This window comes from Sinocyclocheilus grahami, unplaced genomic scaffold (assembly GCF_001515645.1).
Source record: "Sinocyclocheilus grahami isolate Dianchi unplaced genomic scaffold, SAMN03320097.WGS_v1.1 scaffold253.1, whole genome shotgun sequence".
Lineage (NCBI taxonomy): Eukaryota > Metazoa > Chordata > Actinopteri > Cypriniformes > Cyprinidae > Sinocyclocheilus > Sinocyclocheilus grahami.
In genome coordinates, this window is record NW_015505432.1 from 2,386,445 (window position 1) to 2,408,184 (window position 21,740).

Below are 21,740 nucleotides of genomic sequence, written 5' to 3' on the forward strand. Positions count from 1 at the left end.
TTAAGGGAAAAAAGCTGTCCAAGCCTACCTGGCCTTACGTGAAAAAGTAATTGCCCCCTAAATCTAATAACTGGTTGTGCCACGCTTTGCAGCAACAACTGCAATCAAGTGTTTGCGATAACTGGCAATGAGTCTTTCATATCGCTGTGGAGGAATTTTGGCCGACTCTTCTTTGCAGAATTGTTTTAATTCAGCCACTTTGGAGGGCTTTCAAGCATGAAAGGACTGTTTCAGGTCATGCCACAGCATCTCAATCTGATTTAAGTCCGGACTTTGACTTGGCCACTCCAAAACACATAGGTTTGGACAGCTTTTTTCCCTTAATAAATGAAATTATCATTTAAAAACTGCATTTTGTATTTACTTGCATTATCTTTGTGTAATATGAAAATTTGTTTGATGATCTGAATATTTTAAGTGTGGCAAAAACCTTTTCACAGCACTGAAATCTATATATAATGTTTTTTATGCTTTTATTTGGTTGAATATGCAGTCAAAACAGTAATATTGCGAAATATTACTGTATCAAAATAACTTATATTTGTAAAATATTTTCTAGGTAATATATTTTGTATATTGTACATACAATTAAATATTTAATATATAAAAATATTTTTTATTAATATTGTCTTTTTATTCTATTTTGCCATAAAAATCTAGAAATCCTTTAACATTTGACATTTCTAATATAACATCAGAAGAACCAGATTCAATGATATAAGAGAGTGTACAAGAAAGATATAAAAGATGAAGGAAACCCACATGCTCATTACCTGTCTATTGATCATGGTCACCCACATGACTGAAATAATCACAACCATATTCCAGTATCCTTTTGTCGTTACATAACATGTCTAAATGGAAGTAGCTTTTTGTAATTTTCTTAAGACAGTTTAAGACTATGTTCTTTAGAAGAGCTTGTTATCAGAGTAAAATGATGGTAACCTCACAGGTATTTGGGAACTCTGATTTGGTGCATAGAAAAGTAATATGCCAAGAATTCTGGAGGTCACAGATTTCTATATCTCAGCCTGGATTACATAAACATAAACATTGAGAAATAATAAATAAAATGTTATAAATGGGTACGTTATTTAATGCTAGACTATGTTGTGCCTAAAACAAAAGCACCCACCAGCACACAGTCGATGTTTCTCAAGGTGACATCTATCTATACACACTTGCATGGTTCTTGATAAAAGTTATTGAGATTAATTAATTAAAAAATGTAAAAGAAAAAAAATATTGACAAAATGGTCCGTCAAAGTCAACATGTTTACCTATGCTAATAATTACATTATGAAGTGAACATACTTTGATTTACATACATACAGTGGTGGAAAGAGTACTGAAAAAATATACTCAAGTAAAAGTACCACTACCTTCCAAAAAATGTAGTGTGAGTAGAGTACAAGTACTTGTCCAAAAAACGACTTGAGTAAGAGTAAAAGAGTAGCCTATTTAAAAGTACTGAGCTGTGGATTCTACCCCCTCATAATAAACGCTGTACACCGCAATTTATACATTTTAAAAACGTTGTACATTCTGTAATACACATTATCTTGTTTGTCATAAAGAATGCAGAATATCTTTCATCCCGCAGTTTTCATTTTGACTGCCAACTCTTTAAAATACATTAAAACAGCACGGAAACAGTATTCAGTTGAAGAAAAGGTGCCAGTTTTAGCATTTTGCAATAAAGAAATAAGAATAATTAAACTTAATAATTTGTTACAATTTTAACATAAATGCACATTGTTCTAGAAGGATGGCATCATGCCATACCTTTTACACATTTACTCGAATTGTTATGCTGATAATACAATTTGTAAGGAAAAATGCATTAAATAGCAAGGTATTTCTGGGGACATTTTTTTAAGGAAAACACATACACACGCATGTCTCTTTGCTGAGCCGCGGCGGTCTCGGTGAATCAGCAGCATCCACAACTGAATGGAACAAAAAGTGTCGAACTTGAAAATTGTTTATGCGCGAGTGCACTTGCTAAATGAAGGCGGATTGTATAAAATGAATAAAAAAATGTAAATAAAAAAATAAAGTTTATTAATGAGCTGCAGTTTTATTACATCATGCGCTGGCACAGATGCAGTATATTAACGCCACGGGTCATCAATAAGGTGCAGATTGGTCCTCATTTTGTGTTTCCAACACACTTTTTCGCAGCGCGCATCACGCGCTCAAACTCATGAAAAGTCAACAAGTTCAGCAAGCAACAATGACTTATCTAAGTAACTGCTGCAGAACGCACGTGAGCGGCAAGCATATATACAATCATTTAGTAAGCAGAAATCCGAAATTTACCTTAACATATTAAGTTTTGAGGAAGATGAATTGATGCTTGAAGAATGCACTTCCAGCAGCCATGATAAACAGTTGGCGGTTAAAGTTTTCTATGCACAATTTGATTTGACGAAAGTCAAAAATAAGCATGTAACGACCACAAACGGAGGAAAATAGCGGCGTAAAAGTACCAATACATCACTTAAAATGTACTCAAGTAAAAGTACACAATTTTTAAACAACTCAAAAAAGTACAATTACTGTAACGTGAGTATTTGTAATTCGTTACTTCACACCCCTGCATAAATAGATTTTCAAAAACTACACCTGAAAGACAATATTTAATGCAATAATAATGTTTCTCTTCTGGTTTATACATCTAATATTGCATTACAATAGTAAATTGTAAAAAGTAAAAAAAATTGTAAAAAGGAAAAAGAACATAGTATATATTTATACAGTATTATACAATTATTTAATGTGTTTTTAATACCATGTTTATTTTTTTTTATTTCTCATTCAATATAAATAGGTCTTTACACATGAATATACATGAAAATGTGTGCAGTGGCTTATAGCACATCTGTGAGGCCCCCTGCCATGAATGAGATGGGGCCCCTCCCACAAGCAGTGATGTAATGTATGAAAATAGTATATAATAGCAGTATTTTGCACCTGCTGCAACATACTACTGAGTCCATCTCACCATTTCAACTGATTTAACAGTAATGACTGTGGTGAATTACCATTGCATTGATGCATTTGATGTAAAAATAAAATAACATTATAAGCTATACAATGTGCATAGTGATTTTGTTATCGCTTTTTAGTCAGACTGTCAATGAAATCCTGTCACAAAGTCTATGAATGTGGTGGCAAAAGAGCCACTGCTCCGATTTGATTTTTATTTTAGCAATAGCAGGAGGATCCTTTAACAATAATAATACACAAACATCTGTTATAGGCCATGTTAAGTGTTTTTCACATGCTTTTCCACTATGGGATTACAATTCTGCCACAATTCTGCGCGCGAAAGATCATATTTTGAGCGCGCAAAAGTGCATTTTGCACGCGCGCGAACTGAGTTTTGTGGAGAAAATGTTTGTCTCGCAAAGAAGAAAGTATTTCGAACGCACGAAAATCAATTTTGCATTTAAAATAAGTTTTTGGATGTGTGCAGACCTTCTCTTTTGCGCGTACAACGTTTCACTAGCTTGCTCACCTGATGCCCGCCCTCAGTGCTCTCTAAATGCCAACAGCTCGCGTGCTCAACACAACCCAGCGTTACAATGTGCCATAATTCCAGCCAATCAGAGAATTGATTAAATTCTGCTAAATTCTGATTGGCTGCCTTGACAACCAATCACAACATTTCTTGCATTACCGAAATGGCCAGCCTGCAGTCCAGATCTTTCACCCATAGAAAACATTTGGCGCATCATAAAGAGGAAGATGCGACAAAGAAGACCTAAGACAGTTGAGCAACTAGAAGCCTGTATTAGACAAGAATGGGACAACATTCCTATTCCTAAACTTGAGCAACTTGTCTCCTCAGTCCCCAGATGTTTGCAGACTGTTATAAAAAGAAGAGGAGATGCCACACAGTGGTAAACATGGCCTTGTCCCAACTTTTTTGAGATGTGTTGATGCCACGAAATTTAAAATCAACTTATTTTTCCCTTAAAATAAAAATTTTTCTCAGTTTAAACATTTGATATGTCATCTATGTTGTATTCTGAATAAAATATTTAAATTTGAAACTTCCACATCCTTGCATTCTGTTTTTATTCACAATTTGTACAGTGTCCCAACTTTTTTGGAATCGGGTTTGTAGTTATAATTATTGGTAAAATGTGCTTGGAAAACTAAAATAAAAGTATGCATGTATTTTTCCTCTTCTACTGTCGAGGTAATGCAATAAATGTTGTGATTGGTTGTCAAGGCAGCCAATCAGAATTTAGCAACCTCGGTCTCTGATTGGCTGGAATTATGGCACATTGTAACGCTGGGTTGTGTTGAGCACGCGAGCTGTTGGCATTTAGAGAGCACTGAGGGCGGGCATCAGGTGAGCAAGCTAGTGAAATGTTGCACGCACAAAAGAGGTCTGCACACATCAAAAAACATATTTTAAATGCAAAATTGATTTTCGTGCGTTCGAAATACTTTCTTCTTTGCGAGACAAACATTTTCTCCACAAAACTCAGTTCGCGCGTGCAAAACGCACTTTTGCGTGCTCAAAATATGTTCTTTCGCACGCAGAATTTTAATACCATATTCCACTCCCCTACACTATCTTTGTGCATCTTGTTTTTGTTTTTTTTTAAAGAAAAACGTGTGGTTTGAATGCCTTTTAGAATGTCCTCAGATGGGGCCCACTAAAGGGGCGGGGCCTGGGGGGGGTGTCCCGTATGCCACTGCATGTGCGTGTGTTTTAGGAAAATGTTTGTTACTCACAAAACCATGCAATGTGAATGTCGCCATATTTCAGTTCTCTGCGAACACCCAAATGCTCATCACCTGCAAAAGTGTCACAAAGCAGCTCGATGGCACCTAGATTTTCAAAATGACCTTTGAACATTTCCTATTCAGGTGGCAAAAAAGGTTTGTGACTAACACCTGTAAATGTAAAACAATTACCGTCTGGACAGGACTAGTTTCCGAATAATCTCAGTGTTTTTTCTACCATAAATCAGGACTAAAAATGTGTCTGAAAAATGGGTTTTTCTAAAAATCCCATACATGCACCTGGACAAATCCCCACCTGCTCCCTCTGCTCTGTACTGCATGAACAAGCATGTGCTGGAACCCAACCAAGAGCACATGCACAGTTTCAAATCGCAATACCGTCCTCCAGAGATGTCTGGATGGCCCATTTCTACCTCAAAGTTAGCCAAGGGGAGTGCACTAGCAGCTGGTAATTACCGTGCATATGGCTCACCCCCTTAATTAGCACCAGCACTCCAAGTTTCTAATGAGTTTCGATTTTATTTCATTCTGTTTAAGAGACAAGTAAAAAAAAAAAAAGTGGCATACAATAGGCCTGGCAGTGTGGATGCTTTCACATATATTATAAGTGATGTTGTGACAAATAAAACCCTGATTTGGCAGACTGATGCAAGACTCAAGCAACTTTTTCTTTTATATCACTGATATAATTTTATCACTTGGTTCCTGTATATACTTCAGCATAGCACACTGAACAAAAACAATTTTGAAGCAGGAAGGTCTCATTGAATGCACAGTGTCTAATCTGATTTGTGATCAGGCTAATTGATGTCAAATTACAGAACTGACATTTTTTGAATCAGCAGTTTCTCTTGCTTAATTTGACATATAACAACCATGCAAGCTTTTGATCTACATGTTTAAGAAAAAATACAAATATCACACTGTCTGTAATGTGTTTAGAATTGTTAGTCTTTGTTTTATTTACTTCTATATACTTTGCTTCTATATTCATTTTTGTTAGACATTTGAAAACCTCCACTGGTTTATGTAACATTAAGCAAAATGAAAATTTGATGAATGTGTCCTTATCCTCAGGCTAAGATGAGTTTTTTTTTTCTTCTTAAATTTAAAGTTAAAATGCTTTAATGATGGATTAGTTTTTTTACAAACAGGCAGCTTTTCACTTCACAATACATTAATCGATGGACTGAAGTCAATTACTTGTGGATGTTTTTATCAGCTGTTTGGATTCTCATTCTGACGGCACCCATTCACTGCAGAGTATCCACAGGTGAGCAAGTGATGTAATGCTAAATTTAGCCAAATCTGTTCTAATGAAGAAACAAACTCATCTACATCTTGGATGGCTTGAGGGTGAGTAAATCTGAGCAATTTTTTATTTTTATTTTTGGGTGAACTATTCCTTTAAAGAAAGAAAAGTGGGCTTTTTCCACTATAAACAACTATGGAAATAGTTTTAATTTTTTTTTTACATCCATTTATTTTTACTGATTGGCTGACTGGCAGATTTATTGTGTCAATATTCACAGAAAAACTTCAATAACTTACATTGTTGTTTGTTTTTCTAAAAATGGATATACCAATATAACATGTTGTTGTCTGTATATGGAAAGCTATTCACAAAACTACACAGAACAATATTTGCATTAATATACTTCTTATTCAGTTACCCAGACAATAATTACATTTCTAATAAACTCACCAACCCTAGTTTTTGTGTATAAAGACATTTTCCCTCAGGATATTCCCACTTACACTCAATAGACACTATCTCTCAGCAATTATATAGCAATTTTTATAATCTCTTTTCAGCACGAGACAGATATTATGTACATGCCGCATGTGAGAGGAAAATAAAATACAGAAAAAATAATGATTACTTTCCTCTGGGAAAGAAGAAGAGTGTAAATAGGGCCATTAATATCAGAAAGAAAATAGTTGTCTGTTTGTACGTGTTACATTGTGCAACATTACTTGGATATTATTTCTCTTATTACAAGTATTTTTGTTACATATTGAATGTGTTATTTACAACATCAAATTGTGTACACCTATGTACATTTAAGTCTACTATAATAAAATAATGTCTTATTTTCTGATTATGGCCTAATACATTTTGAAAGACACCAGAAGCCAAACAATGTTATATATGATAGACTACTCTCACTCCATATATCTCATGATTTCATGGTTTAATCTTAATCATCCATTCAAATTAATACTTAACATTTTGCATTTTCTAGAACATGAAATACATGGATTAATCATAAGACAGCTGCTATGTGCACTGTTATGAATTACAGGAAGGATGTTTCTATTTATACAGTAACGGTAAAGTGCTCATGGATTTTGTTTGTCTGGACAACAAAGCAAATTGACTGATCAATAAAATGAAGGCCTCTATGAAGTGATGTCATTAAGAAAAAATGTATCCGACAGGACGTCCCCTAAGCCTTTAGCCTGTGTCCAGTTTCAACTGGTTTTGCTCTTACTGGAGCATTAGAGCTGTAATCTGAAACAAAAGCTAATGCACATGCTCAGAGAGGTTCATTTTGTGTTTACACACTGTGTCAACTGTGACAAGGAGCTGCAATAGTTTGTTTGTGATTGACTATAACCTGTGGCTATAAAAACCACATTATCATACACTTCTATAAACCTGTGGCCAACAGGTTTATGATATTCAGCAGACAGGACAGTAAAACAGACACCTATTAAGCAACACTCCAGTCTGTGCAGGCTTGTTTCTTGGTGATCTGGTTGATTTTTATTGATTTATTTTTAATTATCTATTTTATTCATTTTTGTTGGACATTTCCAACCCAAATTGTCATTTCGTGCCACAAGCCAACTGCCAACTTCACATTCTTTAGATAGAATTATTATTATTTTTATTAGGGATGCACTATCGGTATCGGGCCCGATACTGAGCTCCTGTACTCGTACTCGTTAAAATGCCCCAATACCAAACGCCGATACCACACAGCATGTGATAAGTGCCATATTCAGACAAAGAAACACCGACAAACGAACAACAGAGGCATCACTTGGATTAAAACTAAATCGTAAAAATAAGACCATTTATGGGGGCATTCACTTTAAACAGTTTATTTTCAACCTTAGGCATACACGACTTTCTGGTGAAACTGAAACTAGCAGCCTGTGTGAAATGCGCTCGACTGTAGTAGTACAAATACGTGCACACATTGCACGCGTTTTGCTTGCTTGAGTGTTTCTGCATTATATGAGTGGCTTGGGAATATAAATCGCAGCACATTTCAGATGAAAAAAACGCGGCTTCTATTTTTGAAAATATCACAGTTAGGAGATTTATAACGAGTGGTTCCCTGCATTATTACAGCAAAGTGCGTGATTACAGTACTTAGCCGCTGCAATGGAGCAGCTCTAATGCTATTAAATTAAAGATGATGTACTATAGAGCAAAATAATGAACAGTGAAAGTAACAAAAACTCGTAAAATACATTGTAATGGGCATAATTAAGTGTGCAAAAACCAAAGGATATACAGCAGTACAAATACCTGCACGCGTTGCGCGTGTTTTGCTTGCTTGAGTGTTTCTGCATTATATGAGTGGCTTGGGAATATAAATCGCAGCACATTTCAGATGAAAAAAACGCGGCTTCTATTTTTGAAAATATCACAGTTAGGAGATTTATAACGAGTGGTTCCCTGCATTATTACAGCAAAGTGCGTGATTACAGTACTTAGCCGCTGCAATGGAGCAGCTCTAATGCTATTAAATTAAAGATGATGTACTATAGAGCAAAATAATGAACAGTGAAAGTAACAAAAACTCGTAAAATACATTGTAATGGGCATAATTAAGTGTGCAAAAACCAAAGGATATACAGTCAAACCAAAAATGATCCAGAGACCAGGTATAATCTTTGATTTTTTTTTTTTACTATTGGGTGCAGGACACTATAGTTCATTTATGTAAGTGAGGATAGCAAAATAAAGTAAACTGGGACAAAATTATACCCACAAATTCTTCCTACAGTGGACTACCAGTAAAACTGATACAAATTTGGGACCAAACATTATTCAGACCGAGTCTGGGAAAAACATGAAGCTGGATGACAGCATGCCCAGGAGACTACAGGCTGTCGTTAAAGCTAAAGGTTGCCCGACTAAGTATTGATAGTTGTGTAAATACTGTCATACTAACAGCTGTCTGAATAATTTTTTTGATTGTAATCCATTACATATCTTTCTATCAAAGTTATCTAACATTATCAAGATGAATTTGTTCTGACACAGTGTAACTCTGAGCTCTTGTCATATTATATTACCATTTTCTAACCTATAGCGAATAAACTGTGATGTAATGTGAGAAATGTTGAAGGTGTCTGAATAAATGTTGGTTTGACTGTATCTATTTGATAAATGAATAAATGAAGTTAACCAACTAACATTATACATACTCTTTTGGTTTCTGTACCCAATATTTGAAAAATTTACAAATGCAATAAAAATATTGGTATCGGTACTCGGTATCGGCAAGTACCAAAAAAATTAAAGTATCGGTATCGGGCGAGTACTGGAAAAAGTGGTATCGGTGTGATATGCAAATCTATAATATAATTAAAAGTGAAATATAATGACAGTGCTTGTCATATTTTATTGATGGACCCATACTGATCCTAATGCAAATCACTTGAGCAGCTTACTGTTGCCATGGTAACCTCCTCAGGTGAACTCGACTTCTATTTGCAAGAGTCTATTTGATATCAGATGAATATTACTTTACTTCATTCTAACTTCTAACAAAACAATACCAAACCTTTTGCTCTGATTTTGACTCCATATATGGAAGGGTCAGACCCAAAATGACTTGTAAAGATAGAGATTGAACAAAACAAAACAAAACCCAGGTTTTGTTTACATTTTAAATGTAGGATAATTTTTTTAACCAGTTGATACCACATGTACAGAAAAATGGAAGACAGTTATTTTAAAATTGTAATAATATTAATAATAATATTACTGTTTTATTATTTTTTTTAACTGTACTTTCAATCTAATAAATAAAGAGACTTCTTACCAACCCCCTTTTTAATAGTAGTGTAAAAGTAACAAAAACGGTTGACAATTTTTGCTGAAGGTCGAGTAGTCAAAACTAAATTAAACATAAATTCAACTAAATAACAAATTCAGTCTGAGAACGCTTTTCTTTGCACATAAGAGTGCTTGTACACAATTTTTACTGAATGAGGTCCAAAGTCTGATGATTATAACACTGAAACCGCAGTCCTGTTCTCACACAAAGACACAGAAAGAAAAAAGAAAAAACACTCTACAGACACACAAGAGCTCACAGAGCTCTCAGTCCACACTTACCGAACAGAATGCTCAAATTAAACTGAACTCCATGTCTGACTTATGGATAGAACTATTTTTGATATATTAAATGGACTACGCTACCTAATAGATCTGAGGTTTTGATGACCTTCAAGCTCATTCTGAGAACAGGTGGATAAAATTATGTCCATTACAAAGCCAGCACTTTTAATCTCTAATTCCCAGTGATGTTTTTTAGGCCTTTCTCTAAAATGACCATCCATTTTCATTTCCATTTCACACCTTCAAACGTCAACTTAGACCTTGCAGTGCCCTCATATATTTAGGTGCCAGTTTTTTTTCTTTCACACTCCTGAAATAATGACAAGCTAGATGACCTGACAATACCTAATGGCAGACCAGCGGCTCAGACATAAGGTTGATGCATGACTTTTGACCCTTTTTCATAGCTTCAAAAGTTTATTCATCATGACTGTCCCATTAAATGCATTTTATGTTATTAAATGCAGTGCAGGAAAACATGTTTTAATGCCATCATTGATTGTTAGTATACCCAGAGCGATAGCTGCAGAGCTCCCTCCATGTGAAGGTTGAGCTATATATAGTTTCTCTGAAAGACCATTATTGTGATGCAGCCAAGAAATATGCCTGTTTAAAGCTGTTAAAAAGCTGAAAAAGACTTACCTGCATTGTTGCATCAGGAACGGAGGAGTCATAGAAAAAGAGAAAGAAAGAAAGAAAAAAAAAACAGTTAGAATAACTTGGGCATCTGATAAAAAATAAAGCAATTTTTTCTATCTTCCCACTTGTGGTGTTTTTTGAGGAACACACACTTGTTTGCCTCGAATCACTGCACTGACAGACACTGTGAAAGACACCTTGAAAAACAAACAATAATGCTGGCGTCAAAATTACCCATAACCACACACACACACATCCATTCCTCAAATTTACCTCCTTCCTTATCTTCGCCCCAAACTCACAATAGGCACATCAAATGAAAGTTCAACACTGGAATATGTTAACGCATAAAGCAAACACTACATGGAGATAAAAAACGAAGATGCCCTGAAAACAGAAGGGGTGCTGTATTGATAAAGCTGAGTTGACAACATTGTTAAAGGTTAACATCGCTTCTTCCAGTCAGCGAGTGTAATGGAGTGCTTTCATCACAGGTAGAGTAATTCACGGCTCTACAGAAGGGGAAAGACTCCATGCTGAGAGTGACAAATGCTGAATCCATGTACTGCTTGGAACACCTGGAGCAAACCTAACATAGCTAGACTACAACTATCAACTACTACAGCCATAATGAACATTCATTCAATGGTGGGGTCCAAAAACCCAGATGCTTTTATTTAGCATTTTCTCATTTATTTTTCACTGTAAATTACATTATCAGCACAACACTTTAAGTGAAAAGTTCAACTTAAAAGATTAAGACGTCAGTCTTAGTATACCTTGATTTGAAAGGCCTCCACGAGAAAAACTTGACAGTCTGTGTTATACGATGTTTTCAATAGGTTTCAAAGAGCATCTTTTGCTTCAGAGGAAGTATAAGTATAATCATCTGACATTTTGAGGATTTCACATGTCACAAATTTGCTTACATTTGAATTGTGACCTAGAAATAGAGTAGAATCTGAAATATTTCTACTACATTTCACATTACAGACTCAAACACTTTGGTCCCCACTGTGCATACTTTTATTCATCAATTTAGCAAAAAGAACAGTAAAACATGTATAATGTTACATATAATGCTATACATTAAAATGATTTCTGAAGGATAATATGAAGACTGGACTACCGAAAATAAAATATATCACACAGTCGGGTGAGCATAAAAGACTCTTTTCAAAAGCAGTCGGAAATCTTACTGACCACAAACTTTTGAATGTCAGTACACACACACACACACACACACACAGGTTTGTTTTTGTGAAAAGTGGGGACATCCCATAGGCGTAATGGTTTTTATACTGTACAGTGCTATTTCAGATTTTCAATACACTCCATTGTGTGAGATTTATAAGCGTTTTGAAAAGTGGGGACATGGCCTGAAAACCTGAAAAGTCACCTTCTCCTTGTAATACCTATGTCATACCTTTCTCATTATACAAATGTATGTCCTCATAACACACACACACACACACACACACACAGTGTCTAATAATAATAATAATAATAATTATATAAAAAGTTAAATACAATAAAAACAAATATAATCTAAAATAATAAAAATCTGCAACTGCATTTAAGCATAGTAGAGTTTTTTCTTTAAATAATTGACAGAGAATGTATGCAGCAGTTTTGATGTTTTTTTTTTACCCATTACCCATGAGGCCACTAGCATCAAAGGAGTTTAGAGTATGGGTGGGCAAGGACAAATTACAGAAATGGTTCTCTTAGATGTTTCCAGTGCAAAGCAAATGGAGCACACACCATTTTGTACCTTTGCTGTAGAGTCTTAACAAATAATGACATTGCCTTGAGGGAGAAGCCAGCATGTAGTGATTTACATTGAGTTACTGTGCTCTGCCAGCCGGGGATGTGAACACTTTTATGAGAATGCGGCGCCTGCAAAGTGAACATTTTTATTCTATTTTTGTTGTCACACATCTATTCTCTTTGTTCACAATAAAGTAATGAGACAAAGCGGTTCAAGCCTAGCTTAGCCCATTTGCACAATAAAGAAACAGAGAGAAAAGGAAATAGTTATTTCTCACGATACCTCTAGGTAGGATGTTTGCCAACGCCTCTAACAAGTGTTAATCTCGCTAACGAAAATGTTCACTGATGAAGTGTTAACAAAAACAAGACAAAAAGATGTCACGACGATAAAGGATTTTAATTATTAGCGGAAATATCAGGAAAAGAGTATGCTAAATAATACTTAAATTAAATATTATGACTTTAAATGCACATGTGAACTAAGTTACGTGCAGATCAAGAACGTGCAACCAAAGTCTATTTAACCCTATTCATTATTTAGGGCCACAACTGTGACTTTTGGTGGTAAAAACTGAAATGAATGTACTATATGTGACCCTGTACCCCAAAACATAAATAGCACGGGTATATTTGTAGCAATAGCCAACAATACATTGTATGGGTCAAAATTATCGATTTTTCTTTCATGCCAAAAATCATTAGGATATTAAGTAAAGATCATGTTCCATGAAGATATTTGGTAAATTTCCTACCGTAAATATATCAAAGCTTAATGTTTTATTAGTAATATGCATCACTAAGAACTTCATTTTCAACTTTAAAGGCGATTTTCTCAATATTTAGATTTTTCTCTTCTCAGATTCCAGATTTTCATATAGTTTAATCTCGGCCAAATATTGTCCGATCCTAACAAACCATACATCAACGGAAAGTCAATGGATGTGTAAATCTCAATTTCAAAAAATGTATCGTTATGACTAGTTTTGTGGTCCAGGGTCACATATTTGGTTTCACTAATATTTATAATATATATCATATTTTGTATTTTGAGGAGAATTTCACGCTACGAAAAAATATAAATTATTCCTCATTTCTTGTTATATCAAAACACCATCGCTGATTTGTAGACTGTATTCCACCCAAAAATTGCTGCAATTTTTCATATTTCCCATTCATTTACTATGGCAGTTATTTCGGACTATGTGTGTGACTATTTTTAAGACCATTTAGCCATTTCTGATTATGTCCCCAGTTTTTTGAGTGGGTGTTAAAATGCAAGTGATACTGTTTTTGAAATCAAATCTTTGCATAGCTATGACAGGAAACACAGGCATCTAACAATGCTTTGGAAAAAAAAAAGTTAATCTTTAAAAATAAAGCATATACATAAATACAAATAGGAAACAAAACGGTTATCAAATAAGCCTCGTATTCTGTGTCCAAAACTCCTGGGGCCTCATTTATCAACAGTGCGTATGCACAGATGTATGCGTAAGAACAGTTTCACGCAAAGTGTGGGATCTACCAACTTGTACTTATATCTAGAAATGTGTGTAAATATAAGCACAGCTTTGAGCATGCTTACGCAAAGAATCTAGTGGTAGAATAGCGACACTACCCATAAAACCATTTAAGAGTGTCACAGTATGCATTAAGCAATCCACATATGTCCTGTGTTTCCTTTAATTATAAAACACTTAATTTATCATTTGTCTGGTTTTAAACAGACAATTTGCGTAATTGGTGTCAAACCCTATAAAAGACAGCTGTGACAAATGTTTGTCTCAGTGCAATGGCTTATCTTGCATTATTGGAAGACTTGGCAAACAATGCGCTCCGCAGAGAACGCGTTTTTAAAGACCGTTGGCTGTGAGTGAGAGCACAGAATGGCTTCTCAGTCGGTATCGCTTTCTTTGCCATGATTTTGGTGAGGACACATACATTCACGTCATTTATAAAGTGAGGTGTTGTCACCATATATGGTTCATTGGAGGCGTTTCCGAATGCAAATGACCGTGAACGTGAACGAGCTTGTTACTTACGCACATGTGGGATTTATCAACAATGATTGCTTACTGGTGTGCGTAAGAACAGCGTACGCACGTTTGATAAATACGGATTTTTTTGTACTTACAAACATTCTAAATTTCATTCGTAGGACAAAATATAGAAAATTTTCTACACATTATTGATAAATGAGGGCTCTGAAACTTTGGCGTCTCATATTTGAGGGCAGTCAATACAATTTGGGAAAGAAATCAATCAAATCTGCATGTGTTTGAAAATATTCAGATGTAACCCCTTTTGTAAACATTTTCATATGTAAAGGTCATTGCACACTGCGTCCTAAATTTTCGCACGTTAAAAAATAAATACGACCTCACGTTATGTCTATCACGTTGATGGTTCATTGGAGGCGTTTCCGAATGCAAATGACCGTGAACGTGAACGAGCTTGTTACTTACGCACATGTGGGATTTATCAACAATGATTGCTTACTGGTGTGCGTAAGAACAGCGTACGCACGTTTGATAAATACGGATTTTTTTGTACTTACAAACATTCTAAATTTCATTCGTAGGACAAAATATAGAACATTTTCTACGCATTATTGATAAATGAGGGCTCTGAAACTTTGGCGTCTCATATTTTAGGGCAGTCAATACAATTTGGGAAAGAAATCAATCAAATCTGCATGTGTTTGAAAATATTCAGATGTAACCCCTTTTGTAAACATTTTCATATGTAAAGGTCATTGCACACTGCGTCCTAAATTTTCGCACGTTAAAAAATAAATACGACCTCACGTTATGTCTATCACGTTTACACACTGCCTCCGAAATATTCGTCTGTAATAAAAAAATTCTGATCGGGTTCGATTTTTCCCGGTTTTCGCATCCATAACAAGCATTTTACATTTTACAGTTTTGACAGTTCAGAGCCACCGTACAAGCGAACGGCAAAATCCAGAATGGCGATTGTCAAGTTCATCCACTTCGTCTTGCAACACAAAGCACTGTATATAGATCCTTGCACACTGAGCCACAGACATCCTGAAGTAAACTTTTAATCACCCGTGATAATCCCGCTGCTCCTTAATAAGGAGGGGGAACTCTCCTTCCTCTTTATCTCAGGATTGGATGGACCCAATATTTCCTTTCTTTTTCCTTTTCTCTCAACAAAATCATCCTCACTGCTTGAAGACTCCATTTAGTGCTGTTTTGCGAATTTTAATTAGTAATTAATACGCATCGGACTCAGTGTGCAAGGTTTCTGTGCGTGACTAATTTTTAGGACTTCGAATACGAAAAAACGCATACGAAAATTTCGGACTGTGCAGAGACCTTAACTGTAATTTAATTACACATTTTTTTCTCAGTAACTGTAACAGATTACAGCTACATTTATTTTGTAATTAAATTACGTAATTCCATTACATGTAACTAGTTACTCTTCAACACTGCATATTATAGTGTACGATTTGCCTGAAAATGTAATGTACGACAAAAGTGAACTAATAAAGGCCTTGAAGGTGGGAGATGCTTTTGAGGTACTTGAAACTTAAACATACTGACTCATAGCTAATACTGAAATGGAAGGTGGGAACAAACAAAAAGGCAATTCAATTATACAGTGCTCAGTAGTGGGGTGAATGGAATAAGAAACTCCCTTTCAAAGGCCTCTGAGGATCACCCACACACAATCAAAATGCTGCTTACCCAGAGTCCCTTGCTATTACATGAACAACATCGTCCAGTCGCCCACACAGGACAAGTGTCATGACAATAGTCCTCAGGACCTATCACATTTACATTTATGCATTTGTAGTCATGTATAATCTCTCATGTCAAGCGGTTCCCTGCGCCACTGCTTGAGATGTATCCACCATGTGTGTTTTTAATTACATCTCACTCAGGATTTGACCGAACAATAATTTTTCTTGGCCAAGGTTGCACATGAAAAAATGTGCAATTTCATATGGCAATTTTGCTCTACCCAAATGGGTCACCTACATTTCACTGAAAGAGTTAGGTAGGTAGGTAGGTAGACAGATATAGATATAGATTTTGTTTGTGTATTGTAAATGTGTTCAGATAATATATATTTACTTAAGCGGTTTAATTAAGTTGAATTACTTAAGTTTACTTTTTTAAAGCATAAACTTCACTACCTTATTACTTAATTTATATTTTGCAAACATTTGTTTGTTTGTTTCTCAAGTCAATTTATCTTATTTTAATGATATTTAGATATTCTACTGGACAAAGAGACAAAAATGGCAAGAAAGTGATTTTTGCAGTGTATAAAAACTTTATAACCAATTTATCTTTCATCGACTTGTTTGTATAAATACATACAGTATGCATCAGAAATAGCAGACTATGCAACATATTTTCTTTCATTTTTTTTGTCTTCCACTTCATCCAATTACATATTTTCAAATGTTTCAAAATTATCCATTTGTGTCATGACAATAGTCCTCAGGACCTATCACATTTACATTTATGCATTTGTAGTCATGTATAATCTCTCATGTCAAGCGGTTCCCTGCGCCACTGCTTGAGATGTATCCACCATGTGTGTTTTTAATTACATCTCACTCAGGATTTGACCGAACAATAATTTTTCTTGGCCAAGGTTGCACATGAAAAAATGTGCAATTTCATATGGCAATTTTGCTCTACCCAAATGGGTCACCTACATTTCACTGAAAGAGTTAGGTAGGTAGATAGGTAGACAGATAGATATAGATTTTGTTTGTGTATTGTAAATGTGTTCAGATAATATATATTTACTTAAGCGGTTTAATTAAGTTGAATTACTTAAGTTTACTTTTTTAAAGCATAAACTTCACTACCTTATTACTTAATTTATATTTTGCAAACATTTGTTTGTTTGTTTCTCAAGTCAATTTATCTTATTTTAATGATATTTAGATATTCTACTGGACAAAGAGACAAAAATGGCAAGAAAGTGATTTTTGCAGTGTATAAAAACTTTATAACCAATTTATCTTTCATCGACTTGTTTGTATAAATACATACAGTATGCATCAGAAATAGCAGACTATGCAACATATTTTCTTTCATTTTTTTTGTCTTCCACTTCATCCAATTACATATTTTCAAATGTTTCAAAATTATCCATTTGAGGAGCACATCTTTGCATTTTTCTCCTGCTTTGCAATTTATGGCTGTCATAAAATTTTACTTTTCAATTCTGTTAGAAATGAATGACACCTCAATGGCGTTGAAACTAACAATTAAGTCCAACTGTTTTGACCCAAAGGCTTGAGGCTGTCTACATTCTCTTTGTATGCTTTTCATACTAACACAATTCCTGCTGCAAATTTATTCAGGCCACAGACATTTTCTCTTTTATTTTTTTACGTCACTCATTAAGTTACAAGGTTGAGATATGTTAAAGTAATCAAAATTATGTATGGCATATGGCAGCATATATTATTTCTTTGTATTATAGTGGCATATATTCTTTATACTTAATATACGTATATTAATATAAATATTTCAGCTCCTGCAATATTTCTAGGTCACTAACCAAATGTAACCAAATTTGACATAGACCATGTGACCTTCCCAAATGAAAGTTTTTGTTTGTTTGCTTTTCATCTCAAATTATGCTGGATAACATGATCATCAAAAGGGGTGCAAATTCATTTCTAGAATTTTGTATGTTGATTATATTAGTCTGTAAAAAGGTTTCATTTTGGAAACCAACAAACAAACAAGTCTTGTGTGAAATTTCAATTGAGGAACCTGTAGCAGCTCCCCCCCCCCTTTCCATTCTCTCTTAACTTTTGTTTCCTTTCTTCTCTTTTAATATGATTGAATAGTTCAGTTCTAAAAGAAAACATAATGCTGAGACTAAGCTTGATCCATTCTTTAAAGATTAAACCCATCTCAGAATAAAATCATAATTGCATAAACGGTGTCTCTTGGCATGTCGCTAGAGTTGCATATATGGCACCGCTAGGTAACCAACTCTGTTCAAAATATTCAACATATAATAAGGCGATCATGTTAATCCTTTTAAAGAGATCTAAGTAGCTAAGCCTCCTAAAGCTGAAATCACCAAGAGAAAGATAATAAGAAAATCTAAATAATAAAATTGTAGGGGAGGAAAAGATTAACGGCACAGAACGTTAAGAAACTAGATATACGGAGCCGTTTTCTTAGACAGAATCAAATGGCTTTTAGAGGTTTCAGAGTTTTCTTTTTCAACTTTCTGCTTTATGTCTTTGCTTCAAGGCTTAAAGAAACTAGTCCAAAACGCTACCAAACCAACCTTGGCTGTACTTGTCACTTGAAAAGTCATTTTTACCCTCTGAGGCATCTTATAAAGACACTGTACAGGTACACTTCAGCAGACAATCTGGTTCCCTGGCCTTGTGGGTAAAGGTCTCCATGAGAAAGTGGATATATCAGACTCACCTCTCGGAGGTGTCAGCTGAAAGGCAAGACTATGACTCAGGCCTCCTTATATTTTATGTGTACGGGGTATGTGACTTTATCTCATCAGCTTACTGTCAGAAAGCTTAAGAAAGGGACTAATTTATCTGACATAGATCAAACCGTTCTTAATGCATCTGACAGCCATTTTGATGAGGTCTCTGCAATGTGAGACCAATATGTTCTTGTACAACGGGGCTGTTTAATTGACCTTCTCGCTTCATGTTTTATTCTGAGCTAATAGAGCAGTAATTATCACCGGCATGATTTTTGAGGAAGACAAAGTAACAAGACGAGGCTTGGAGGAGGTCAATTGAGGGACTTTGGGATGTTAAGTGCCTTACACCTGCTCAATTAACACATGACACGTGGAAGAGGAAATCCCTTTTTTCTGGCTCTGTGAGTGAGAGAAATATATTTCAATTCAATATGCCTTACTGCATGTCAATATAGTTAAGGAGTTAAGGAGGAGACTACAGTTTGTAAAAATCTCACACTCATATCTTTTTCTTTTTCTGTGGAACACAAAAAGATAAACAGTAAGAATGTTATTGCTGCGGTTTTCAATGGAAAAATGGGTCTCTATCTACATTCTCAACTTTAAACAAACTATACATAACAGTGACTGTGCGGTTTACAGCTGAAATGAACACTAGTGGCAGTAAAACAACAAAAATGTATTTCGTTTTTACACAAATCATCATTACAGGGACAGATTATCAATTAAAAATTCAGTTTCTATGGCTCTGTATTCTTACATAATACTAAGTTGTGAACCATCTTTACCACAGTGCATGATATGTAAATTAATACATCTTGACACTTGCACTTGTTACCTTTGGGTAGGGTTTAGTGTAGCTGCTACTTTTTTTTTTTTTTAAACACATTAACCTTTTAGTGCCACTCATTGGGCATTTCAGAATTGCCATGATATACAAAACAACCGATGTAATAAAACGTTGCCAGATTCACCTGGACCTGTTTCAGATAAAACTGAACATGCTTTTAATGCCACTCACTGGACATTTCACTTTGAATGTGTTGTGAACATTGCAACATACTATAATTTTTGCAGAAATGTTGCGGCAGTGTCATATCTTTCCGATGAGCCTGGGTTGAAAGTGGGGTACCAGGGACTTTCCAGCTCTACAATTATAAGAAAAAACATAATAAAAAGTAATGTGCACTATATATATATATATATATATATATATATTATTTTGGGAGAGGATCAGATTAAACTTGAAGTCATTATGTACTGATAATCTTTCCCTCGACTGAAGCTCTGAAACCTCATTTGTGCTTCTGCATATTCATGTTTGTGTTTGATTCTTGCATCTCTTGTAATCAATGACGTACAGTATGATGTCAAATCAGATCACAACAGGGTCTTCTCAAAATGAAAAGATTTGAGAGCCACAATAATACAGAAGAAAGTCAAACAGGTTTGGAACAACACGAGGGTGAGTAAATGATGAAAGAATATCCCTTTAAGAATTCCAGACACTTATCACAGAGAATGAAGATTTTATCTTGTTATGTTATTAATCTGTAATTTAATAGATTTAATTCGAACAATCTCCTCTAATATAAATGGGGGACGTTTAATAACACAGAACGTTCCTTCCTTCGTGAAGATATAAGGGATGATATTAAAGAGATAAAAATAACATATTAAAAGGGTTCACAAAGGAAAAATCTGTTATGCACTCATCCTCTACAAATATAGTTTCTGATTGATTAAGACATGGCCATCAGGTGCACACAAAGTATTCATGCAGATCAGGAGTGTGTGTGATGATCTTTAACCCCCAAGGTCCAAGAGCCCATCAAACTGCTACAGACCTCAGCACACACACACACACAAGTCTTCATGCAACAGTAAGCAGTCCTTGGGTGATTAATCTACTGGGGCGTCCATGTGGGTGTAGACTGACGGGTCAAGGAAAGGTCTTGAGGAGATTTCACACTTGAGGATTCTGTCTTCCTCCAAGTCAAATAAAGATCGAATGTGTTTTAACTTTAACTCTACCCAGAACAATGTAACCTCTGTCTGAAGCTTTTAAGAGTAAGACAGTTATCCATATAACATGAAACCAGCACATGAGGATTCACAATCATTTTATTAGTCCTGTCAAGGTGATGTAACCGTAACAGACAGAGTGTAAAATCTCAGATACTTTGTCTTGTAATTTCAACTAGTGAGATAAAGATCAGGACCAAGGTGAAGTCAATGTGGAGTGAACCGGAGGAGGTACCGCCTGGCCTGAATTCACAATAGCTAGAAATTTATGACCCCCTCAGCAAACACAGTGCATGAAGAGGTGGATATTTTCCTATGACCTCCATTTAAGTTAATGAGCTTCACTCTCTATATATGGTCTGCTTGCCCTCCTCTTTGACTCCATTTTACTATTTTTATACTCTAGGTAAATTAAATTGCTTGTCAATTAATACGTTTGAAAGCCCTGCTTAATAAACCAAGAGGAAATATTGCAATTCTCAGCACACAATTGTATACTTTACAATAGTCATTAACAGTCGCAATGTGATAAGGTTAAGTGACATTACCAGTTAACTGAATGTTGCATATTAATTATTTAACTATTTAAAATCATCAATTGCTGTTTAACCAATTTAATCATGACAACTCTCAGAAGATTTTAGCATAGGGCTGGACAATAATTCAATAGCAATATGTATCGCGATATAATTTTTTTCAA